Source organism: Pinus tabuliformis, chromosome 5_1 (genome assembly GCF_031772625.1).
Source record: "Pinus tabuliformis cultivar Carrire ecotype Pingquan chromosome 5_1, CPIR1, whole genome shotgun sequence".
NCBI classification, from domain to species: Eukaryota; Viridiplantae; Streptophyta; class Pinopsida; order Pinales; family Pinaceae; genus Pinus; species Pinus tabuliformis.
Genome location: NC_142305.1, coordinates 377,360,816 through 377,373,178, shown reverse-complemented (window position 1 = coordinate 377,373,178; position 12,363 = coordinate 377,360,816). Strand labels below are relative to the sequence as shown.

Sequence of the window (12,363 nt, the reverse complement as noted above, 5' to 3'; positions counted from 1 at the left end):
AATGTAATGGTTTGGTTGGGTTTAATATTTGATTTGATTCTCTACGAAAATTTTGACTTAGGACTCATCTATTCAGGTTCAAATTATATTATATTGGTAACTTTGAAACTGAGAAATTTTCCGTTTAAAGCTATTGCCCTCTTTTGTCAGGAAGAGATGTTGATACCCCATGGATTTTCAATCAAATTGTTTCTTATCTCATGGAAGTTTACATGCAGTATGCTTTAGTATTCATGGTCATTAATATTTATGTATCCTTTCAAAGCTACAAACATTCATGAGAAAGTATTTTTTCTTGTTGGTTCATCTATCTCTGATTTATTAAATAACCAAGCATGCAATGTAAACATATCTAAGTGCTTTTGTATGTGATATGACCCACTCTTTACCTTGATGAATGGTAGAGACAAGCGGGATTGATTCCTCACATTGGGCTTGGTTCCTCACAGTGATTGAAGGAAGAGGATCATTCCCATAAGATTATGGTTAACAAAAATGAAAAAAGAATAACACCACAAGTCGTTAAGACCTTGTTATGTGTTCTCCCACAATGTTCAACCATTTTCAAACTATTGTCAATAATTTGAACTTGGAAATTAGCATAAATTCCTTGGGGGGAAGTGTAAATGTTTCCTAATATGATGTGCTGTGAAGCATAGGAATTCTAGTCAAATTAATCAATAATTATATAGGTGCATCCATGCTACCTAGTATGCAGATATCAATAATTACGAGTTGTCTCGAAGAATCCTGATCACATCCAAATAAGGCATAATTCGCCTGACCTATCTTTTAAAACATTAAGCGCATTTGAATCTCACAATAGAGAGCTTGAAAGTGAAAAAGAGTAACAAGATCATGTTTGTTAGGGAAAAACACACAACAGAAGCATGCATACTATTAGAATATCGACTCCCTTGTCTTCATCAGTACCATCTTCAATAAGAGCTTCTTAGTGGTTTCTAGGGTTCATCATATAACTACTTATTGAAGTTGAATTAGATCGAAGTATCATTTAAAAGTAATTCTGAATTCTTACATCATACCAAATGAAACTTAGAAAATGGTAAGACATCATATATTTTCTTGTCTCCAATTTGTGGGTTAGAATGAAGAGATTTTCTGAAAGGTCCATAATGCACTTGCATATCTGTTTAAAGTCACAAGCTCATAACATTCATGGAACTGTGATCTCCATACGTCTTTATTGAAATTTCACATTCTACAGTTAAGAGTAGGAAGTAAGTGTAACAACAATAATGAGATGGTTTAATGAAAGGTGAAGAAGGTACTCTGTTGTATATGACATAATAGACACATCTTGAAAACCTTCTCTATCTAGTGCAACTCGAATGGCTTCAACACGCCCATCCATCATATCACTTGGAATTACAACATCAACTCCTACCTAAGCCTCTCTTGACATACCATTTGAAAATCACTAGTGCTATGCAATAAGGGAATAAGAGTAAGTAAAATAAAAGTCAACAAGAAGGTTTGAAAAAAATGCACAATAAATGAAGTGAAAGAACATGAGGGAAGAAGATTTACCCGGGAAACAACCTACTTACACAGCTGATGGATTGTTTTATCATTCATAATCACCCCTAAAAAAAACATGCAGATGTAGAAAAACTAAAAGTTACATCCCAAGGGAAAAGTAATAAACATAGAAATGGAAAGATAACAAATTAAGTAATTATAAGGGTTACCATCTTCTCTAAAAATTACATCATACCCACCAGAAAAGTATGGATCCGAAGCAACATTAGTGTAAATCACCTACTAACAAAGAAGAGTAAATTCTTTGTGCCCTACATATTATACACCATGTCAAGTTTTGAAGAAGAATTAAAGTGTGATGGTCAACACATTGAGATCCAAAGCTTAATAGATTGAGATACTTGTCCTTGAGAATTCTTATGGCTCTAGGTACAAGCCCATTTTCATTGTAGGCTTCATCCCCTGTGGGTGATTGATTAAAACAGTGTTTTGGTTCAGACATTGCTAACCAGAAAAAGAAAAGAAAAGACCATGCACAGAAAAATACTGAACATTCAAACCTTCAAAGCATTAGAAATTTTAGGGAAAAGCACCACACTATTAACACCAACATTGCGAGCCTTATATACCTGCATAATACCAATGAATTTGACCTTAGATTCAACAGTGTCAAAAAGGTGAAACTGAATGGGAAAAAATGTTGTGAACAAAATAACTTGAATATTCTAACAAAGTGACCAGCTAATCATGCATGAATATGAAAGCATGACCATTTAATAGAAAATATCCATTAGAAATTAACATTCTTAGAATGTAGTCTTGCAAAATCTCTTCAATCAATCCATTCCACCAACCGAGCCTGAAACAACTTGGCATTGCTCCTATTGGGCTATCCTCTTCCCCTGTTAATTGAAAAAGAACAACAACTCTGATTTAGAAAAAGGATGTTTTGTGTGCTTGTTAGAGAAATAAGAATCAAATTAAACAATCTACATGGGGATTACCTCAAATATTTATTATATCAAAGATACCATAGCAACAAATTGTTTTATATCAAAAATACAAAAGCAACAAATTGTTCACTAACCTTCATGAATGAAAAGGGGAAGGATAAAATTTGCAGGAGATATAGTTGTTTCCTGGAAGGCATCTCTCAGAGTAGCTGATTTGTGGTTGTGACAAGGATGTTTCAACATTGGCTACCAAGAAAATAAAAACATATATATGTTACTTTAACTTGACATTCCATTCTTGGTGTTTACAGATGTTTTAAAATATTACGTTTCCATTCTGATATACTGAGGAATTACATTTGCAATTCTGATCTTCTTATGATTCTTTCTGTATTGTCCATCCATGCAGTGATTGTTTTTCTCCAACTAACAAATTGCTTCTTCCAACAGCTAAAAAAACAAAAATATCATTGTATACTTGACAGTCAAGTATAATTGTTTATTACCTTCTAAATTATGTAGGTGCTTGATAAGGATGGTGGATTTCTTTCAAAAGGTAACCTGGAAAGTGGTGCAATTTGGACAGTGGAATTGGGTCTTCAAACTATGGGGTTCCCTATCATAGTGGAGAATATGAGTCAGCCCGATAATTTCTTATAGAGGTCAGTTAATTTCTTAGATTAATAGGGTTTTTATATTGCATTCAATAACTCGTTTTTGTTATTTTGAGACATGGTTTAACGTTGTCATGTTATCTTTTGTTGGTTTCCACCAATATTGTAGATGCTTTGTGAGGAGAGGGGGCTCTTCCTTGAACTTTCTGACATCATTTGAGTCTTGGGGCTTATGATTTTAAAGGGAGTCATAGAAGCTCACAGTGACAAGATCTGGGCTCACTTCGTTGTTGAGGTAATGTCGTGATTGCAAACAAGATAATTAACTGTAAGAGCTCTGATTCCATGTAAAGATTCCTCTTTTATTTGTGTTTGGTTGCTTGAGTAGATCATAGACTTCAAGGATTGGAATTTGGGCTTATAACTAGAACAGGGTATGCAATTTATTTTAATCCTGTGTATGTTTGTAGAGTTAGAGAAAAGTGCCAAACCAAATAAATTGCTATGGTTGATTCTTAATAACTAACTCTTAGAGATTATGCTTGGGATTTTATTGTGTAGGGTTATTTACCATAAGATACTCTAGCTATTAACCTCTATATTTCACCTTATGTTCTCTATGTTCTGGCATATAAAATTATAAAGGCACCCTAGCCTGATTTGTCATGTTTTGGACTTTTGTAGTTTCACAATATTCTTTTCACAATAGTGACTTCATGGATTGGAAGTGAAAATCTAATGAAGTAAAAATATTAATAATGTTCTAAGAACCACACATAAATTTGAAAATCACAATTTTGATTTTTAGTGAGCCCTGGACATGCATGTTACTAAAGACTACTTGCACTTAGCAAAAGACGAGGTAAATTAGTGAAATTGTTTTGGTAGACTTAGTGCTCTCACTTGAAGGTGTACAATATAATTATGGAAGTGTAGGAAGATGAACAAGGAGAAATAATGTAGCACTATATTTTATGACTACATCTGCAAGGGGTTGTGTGCAATCAGGTATGGATGTAATGCAGATTTTAACCTGAGAAATACAATTTTTCCACTTGGAATGAAATTTTGACACCTTGGGGTGCATTCTAAGTATGGAATATGATGTTTCATTGCATATAGGATAGCCCCTTTTCCTTATCATCCATCAGGTTTGCAATTTATGTACATGGCATGTAGTTTTTATGCAAGTGGAAATTTTGGTACTATGCAAATAATAGGTAGAAAACAAAGTTGGTCTTACAAAAAGCATAGTTTGGCCCATCGGAGTATAAATCAGGACCGGAGATGGTGTTGGTGAACAATATGAGTACGTGCGCCCTTAGACATGGCATGGAAAAAAGTTGTCATAGAGGCTAACTTGGATGATTGTCCATTCCAAAGACCTCCAAGCATGGGATTGGTGATCAACATTGACTTTGCCAAACACAAATATGACATATTGCATGGTAAGTTACCTAACAGTTTGGGAACTTGAATTTTAAAGATTAAGGCCTAGGAGGAGGATTGTCATATTTGACATTGTAAAAAGGATTAATGTTGAGGGATGAAAATTACTTCCTTGATTACCAATGGATGAGAGGAATGATGATTATCTTTGATTTGATCAAATTGGTAATATATATTTATTGGAAAATAAACTTTGACTTTGCCAAATGGTAAAGGTTAGAAATTAGATAATCATTTAATACTTTTTCAAAACAATCTACATTGAGGATATTGTAAAATATGTAAATAGGGGGAGGAAATGATTGCGTGAGATAGATCTTAAGGTGCAAGAATGATCACATCTTCATGACACTTAGATTGTTGATAAAACTATATATGAATGTATGATATAACATTTGTGAATGCATCTATGAGTGTTGTTGTGTTGATGTGTATGTTGGTGACGATATATATCTGAGTTGTGCTTTGCTTTGTATTGCTTACATGGAGTCCTTGAAAGATAAATAGATTGGTGAACATATGTAAATAATCTGAACTGTAACAAAAAATCTGATATGAATCTGGTATTAATTGGGGTTCTAATACTAATGATTTGAGCCAACCCAGAATTTTACTATTATAACTGAAATTTGAAATTCAAAAATTCCAAAACTAGATTTGAAATTTGAAAAAGAAAGAATACCAAAAATTAGAAATGAAGAAGACCCTAACAGTGGAAAAAACTTGAATAATTACAAAATAATAGCAAATATATGAAGACAAGAAACATAAAAAAATACTAGTGATTTCAGCCAGAATTGGATACTGACTTTGAAAAATAAATGTAAATGCTAGCAGGAAGTAGTTTGTAGCTGAGTAACCCAAAAAATAAATATGATACAAAGGAATTCTTCTGAGAAGGTATGGATGCCAACTTAGGTCAAATAAAAAATAGTATGGATGTTTACTACCCGAAATAGTCTCTTACAAAATCCATGCAATAGCACACTTCACAAACAACTTTGTCAAGGTACGGATGCCAACTGAGGACTAAGGTAGTATGTATGCTTCCCTTGCCCAAAAGGGTCTCTTTCACACTGCCTTCATAAAAATCCTCTACTCCAATGACTAATGGTAATTTTATAGTTAGTCTTCCCAAATTTTGTAGGAAAGAGGAGTTGCAAACTTTGATTAGTGACACTTATGAGTGAAAGTTGTAACTGAATATGCATGGAGTTAGTATTTTATGATGAGAGGGACATAATTTTTAGCTTTTTGAGTTACTTTAAAAATGTTTACAACATGTTTGGGCTTTGGGGGTGCTTTGTACAATGTGGGGTGAATGGTGTATGGTTGGACCATGCTCTTCCATGATGGACTTGGACATTGGAGGTGGCTTACTATTTGCTGCTAGACCTTGTTTGGATGTTTGAAATACATTCTTCCTCGAAGTGTTGGATAAGTATGGAGCTTGGTGACTTGATGTTGTTGATGCATGAAGGTAGTTTATGTGCTTGGAGTAGAGTTGGGTATTTCAGAGGAGGTTATTGAGCCATAGATATCACGGGGTTTCTTGGTTGCTTGCATGGAGGTTTACACTTGACATGTTGACTCTTGGGTTGAGGGAGTGGATATGTAGGTGTGGGATTCCTCAATGGGACACATGACTCTGGATATGCATTGTCCTTAAGGAGACACATGATAATGGAGATGCATTGGAGATTTGGACCTTTTGAGGATTATTGGCCCTTGGGGTGTAGTGCTCATGCCATGGAGGCCTTTCTTGTTAATCATTGTCACCTTTGAGCCTCACACATGTCACTTAGAGTAGAGTGCTTCACATGGGTGGACCTACTTGTGTCTTGCAAGTTTTCTTGTAGTGGACTAGGTCCACTTGTTACTATAAAGCCCCTTTACCTCTCATATAAATAGAGGAAGGAGTGAGTTGTTATTATAATTGATCATACACTTGTGCATATTCCTTTCCGTACTTGGTTTCGAGATGTAAGAGAAGTGCTACTTTATCTCTCTCTGTCTTGTTCAATATTCTTTCTTCTTTATATGTTTTTGTCTTAAGGTTCTAGTTTTTCTTGGAGCATTCACCCGAAAACTTCATATATATAAAAAAGAAATGAAATATGTGGGGTGCATGGTCTATGGTTCGACCATGCTCTTCCATGATGGACATGGACATTGGAGGTGGTTTACCATTTGCTGTTAGACCTTGTTTGGATGTTTGAAAGACATTCTTCCTCGAAGTGTTGGATAAGTATGGAGCTTGGTGACTTTATGTTTTTGATGCATGAAGGGAGTTTATGTGATTGGAGTAGAGTTGGGTATTTTAGAGGAGGTTATTCAGAAGATGTCATGGGGTTACTTGGTTACTTGCATGGAGGTTTACACTTGACAGGTGGACTCTTGGGTTGAGGCAGTGGATATGTAGGTGTGGGAGTCCTCAAGGGGACACATGACCCTGGATATGCATTGCCCTTAAGGAGACACGACCATGGAGATGCATTGGAGATTTGGACCTTTCGAGGATTGTTGGACCTTGGGGAGTAGTGCTCATGCCATGGAGGCCTTGCTTGTTAATCATTGTCACCTTTGAGCCTCACACATGTCACTTAGAGTAGAGTGCCTCACATGGGTGAACCTACTTGTGTCTTGCAAGTTCACTTGTAGTGGACTAGGTCCACTTGTTATTGTAAAGTCCCTTTACCTCTCATATAAATAGAGGAAGGAGTGAGTTGTTATTATAGTCGATCATGCACTTGTGCATATTCCTTTTCAAAGAGAATTCACCCGAAAAATTCATATATATAAAGAAGAAATGAAATATGTAGGGTGCATGGTCTATGGTTTGACCATGCTCTTCCATGATGGACATGGACATTGGAGGTGGTTTATTATTTGTTGCTAGACCTTGTTTGTATGTTTGAAAGACATTCTTCCTCGAAGTGTTGGATAAGTATGGAGCTTGGTGACTTTATGTTTTTGATGCATGAAGGGAGTTTATGTGATTGGAGTAGAGTTGGGTATTTCAGAGGAGTCTATTGAGCCCTAGATGGCATAGGGTGGCTTGGTTGCTTGCATGGAGTTTTACACTTGACACGTGGACTCTTGGGTTGAGGGAGTGGATATGTAAGTGTGGGAGTCCTCAAGGGAACACATGACCTTGGATATGCATTGTCCTTAAGGAGACACACGACCATGGAGATGCATTGGAGATTTGGACCTTTTGAGGTTTGTTGGACCTTGGGGAGTAGTGCTCATGCCATGGAGGCCTTGCTTGTTAATCATTGTCACCTTTGAGCCTCACACATGACACTTAGAGTAGAGTGCTTCACAAGGGTGGACCTAATTGTGTCTTTCAAGTTTGCTTGTACTGGACTAGGTCTACTTGTTATTGTAAAGCTCCTTTACCTCTCATATAAATAGAGGAAGGAGTGAGTTGTTATTATAGTCGATCATGCACTTGTGCATATTCCTTCTCATACTTGGGTTATATATGTAAGAGTAGTGATACATTCTCTCTCTCTCTCTCTCTCTCTCTTCTTCAATCTTCTTTGTACTTTATGTGTTATTTTCTTAAGGTGCTAGTGTTTCTTACAGAATTCACTCGAAAACTTCATATATATAAAGAAGAAATTAAACCGATGAACACAATCACAACCTATCATATAACTCTCCATGATTTCAAAAATCCTAGATAGGGAAAACCAAGAGAAACCCAAGCTCCAATAGAGATACTCCAACATTGAATCTTTTTCAATATCTTTGGTGGAGCTAAGGTTTCAATTGGTTTTCTCTATCTAGGGTTTTGGAGAAATTAGAGCATTATATGATGAGTTGTGACTGTGTTCATGGATTTTAGTTCTTACACACACATTGTTGGAAATAATACTAAGAGGAGGGGTGAATCAATATTAGCAAATCAATAATATTTTAATTTCCATTATTAGATTCATATACGCTACTTCAGTTAAGGCAACCCATGTGCATACGAAACTATGTTTAATGCAACTAACGTATATCCAGTAAACTTATAATTCAGTTAGTTGATCTTCAATGAGTGCATCAGAACATTATTAACCATATGAACAGTAAACATGTGTAGTTAAACAAAATAGATCATCACACATAAGAAGCACGCATGAACACCATGATATAAGGTGGAAACCCAATGTGGGTGAAAACCACCTGCTGCAATTCATCTCTATCTTCTTTTAGTAAGAAAATTCTTTTTACAATAACTTTGTACTGGTGCAGTCTTATACCAGTATGTAGGCTTCTACCTGCAGAAGGCTACAACTTTCTCTCGTTCTCTAGATTCTCCTGGAAGGGAGCTACAACCCCCTTAGCTCTTGTACAACTGATGTACTAATACGTAGGTGCTGGTATATAGAAGGCTACATCGTTTTCTTTTCTTCTAGGGACCATGTTTCATAAATATTCAAACTAGATCCATAAATACAAAACAATCACCACTACAATACAGTCATTAACCCAACAACTGAATTAGTAAAACCCTGTCATCAAAACACAGTTACCAGAACACAGACTAGAGCCTAGAACTCTGCAATAATCACCAGAACCAACAACAACTTGAAATATCAAATCTCATAATGTATACACTACTTAATTGTGTCAAACCAGTGTGTATATGCACTTTCACTAGAGAGAACCCACGTACAGATCTGAAAATAATTACTTATACCTTCGCTACAATTTTCAACTTCAGATATACCTAGAACATAAGATATAAAGGATAAGACATGCGTTAGTATTCAAATCTATTCATGATCATACCATATAATGATAATGCATTCTAGTCTTCATGATCCCGATCCATCAAGATTTATCAACCGCATAGGTGCCTCCTTAGTTCAGATCAAGAAAAGCATCACAAACCCATAACCATCATACTAGATCTCACACTTCATCAGATATTCATCACTTGCACACTTCCCTTCTTGGACTAATGATCTTCTCCTTATATAGGTTTATGCCTTTTTCAATACCATGGTCCAAAACCACGTAGAACAAATACCTTGGACCCAATACCTGGGGTCAATACTTTGGACCAAATACCATGGACCAATACCAAAATACCATGGACACAATACCACAGGCCAAAACTTAGTTTGCCAACATTTACATGCCTTTTCTTTTGTGAAATTGCATGTGTATGTATACGCACCTTTTGTTCTGCTAACCCACGTGTATACGCACTTTCATCAAGGTTAACCTATGTATACCTCTCTCTAATCATTAATTCTTTGCTCTAGACCTGCTGCACTATGATCTATCATCTGAGTGAGTTGCCATCAAGGACAACACTTGTATCATACCTCTAAGAGAGTTGCCATCAAGGACAACACCTGTATCATACCTGTATCATAATGCCAACAATCTCCCCCTTTGGACTTGATGGCAACAACCACACCAAGTCACTCTCCCCGTTTGACATCAAGGGCAAAGGGCGGACAAAGATATTCTCTTCCTTGATATACCCTTTGCTGTCCATACTCTCCCTAAGTACCTGCTCAAATCTCTAATTGAGCTCCCATTTTGTACATGCAAAGATGTACCAATCTTTCCATGCTCCCCCTAAGCACATGCAAGGTATGCAAAATCATACCATGACTTTATACATACATCAATCTCCCAACCAAGTGAGAATACAACATTTTTGACTTGTCCACCCAACCATGTGGGGATATACCAAATGTTTATACATGACTCAAAAATAAGAAACATTACATCATCCATCCCATGCAGAGTGGGGTAACAAAATACATGATATGATTTACAAAGACCAAGGACCTAAACAAGACCATGATAGTTATCAGAAACTGTCATACACCGTATGATCTACACCATAAGCATTTGTCACTGGCATCTAGACCTGTAACCTGCAATTGATTCTCTTGGTCAAACAACAATCAATAGCAAGATGTGTCAATAAACATCATCACCAAAGACTTCTAACCGTAATGCCAACAATGCATTATTCAAAGCATATGCTCCCCCTGAGCCTGTGCCAATCATCATATACCATGACTGAACCATTTCCTGAGTTTGTTCTGCTACCTTTTCTTCAGAGCTCCATATACACGACTCTACACACATATATACGCAACTTATCTTCATAATATCTACGTATGCAAATTGGAATACTGAAGATCTACACTTTTAGTTTCCCTTGTGTCTGTTATGTCCGCTAACTAAGTTATGCCACATCTTTCTGTCTCTAATTCTGTCTTCTTCAATACCTGGAATTGTGATGATGTATGATCCTCTTGCTTTGGAGTTTGAATTTTTCTCCTGCATTCCCTTACTTTATGTCCAAACCTATTACATGCATAACATATTACATTTTTCATATTCCTCCTATAGTAGTCAATGGCTTTGTGACCAAACATATTGCAAGAAAAACAATATCCCTTGAAGTACCTGAAATGTGATGATCTTTCTGTGTGACGGTCTTGAACCATTCTACTTCTGCATCTGGCTACAACATGTCCAAGATTATGACATACATAACATTTAACATTATTCATCGGAGGAAATAATCATGTATAATTTCCACCGTTAGGAACAAAATATTTCCTTAGTTGCTCTTGGGGTTGACCACTTATCTCCTTGTTGATCATTTCATATTTTGTATTAGAATTCCTTTCCTCACCCTATGAGGTAGATTCACCTTTGACAGTTTCATAAAAATCGAGGCCAGTTTTGATAGCAGGGGATCTTTGACTACTAAGAATATCATCCAAAATCTTAGCACTGTCTTGAAATCGTAACAGTTTATTCTTTTCTTCTAATTTACCTTTTAAGATATTTAACTCAACCTGATGTTGTTTTTCCTTTTCTAGATATTGCTTCCTTATGTTTTCTTCAGCTTTTCTTCCTTCTTCAACTTGTTGCCTTAATTCGAGCACTTCATGTTCTTGTTCTTCAAGAGCTTCTTTATTTTTATTCTTCGATTCTTTAAGATCTTCTTTTAGAGAGAGGATATTAGATTCAAGTCTCTGAATTTTTATGCTCTAATCTTTCGCTATATCCTGTAGCTGCTCCCTTACTCTGGTTACTATCTCCAGCCGTTCTTTTAATCTGGTAACTTCTTATATTTCTATGTCCTTATTTTCATATGCCATGAGAACTCTAATGTCTTCATCACTATTGGATGAGTCATTACTTTTATCATGAGTATAATAACTTCTATTACCTTCTTTAGACATCTTTCCTTTGTTATGAGGGCATCTAACACTGCAGTGACCAACTATACCACAAGAAAAGCATTTGAAAGGTAGCTTACCTTTGAACCTTCCAGATCCCCGTTCAAGATTCTTGACAAAATTTACCTCATATTCTTCTTTTGAAATGTATCCAGATTCACTGAGTTTTTCTTTTCCATTTGCTAATACATTAAATGCAGCTTCCATCATATCTGATGGTCCTCCTTTCCTCATCTCAAAAGCAGTTAAGATTCCGTGAAGCTGCATCATAGTGATTTTCTGCAGATCCTCCTTTTCTTCTATGGCAGACACTTTGGATTCAAATTTAGTAGACAAGGATCTCAAAACTTTCTCAACTAAGACAACTTCCTTAATTTCTTCATCCAGATTCCTCATACAATTGACAATCTCATCTATACACAGAAAGTAATTAGCTATGCTTTATTACTATGCATCTGAAGAGTTTCATACCATATTCTGAGAGTTTTAAGCTTAGCACGTTTTACCTGATCATCTCCTTCATAGCTTAGAATGATTTTGTCCCATATTTCTTTGGCTGATTTGAACTGCATGACCTTGACAAATTTTGATTGTGTCAAACTTCCCAATAACACAGTAACAACT

The 12,363-nt window shown here is 35.9% G+C and overlaps 1 pseudogene; it reads right to left on the bottom strand.

Annotated features, from left to right (window-relative positions):
- Window positions 1-707: 707 nt before the first annotated feature.
- LOC149165022 (delta-aminolevulinic acid dehydratase, chloroplastic-like) lies at window positions 708-2,699 on the bottom strand (annotated as a pseudogene).
- Between the last annotated feature and the right edge of the window lie 9,664 nt (window positions 2,700-12,363).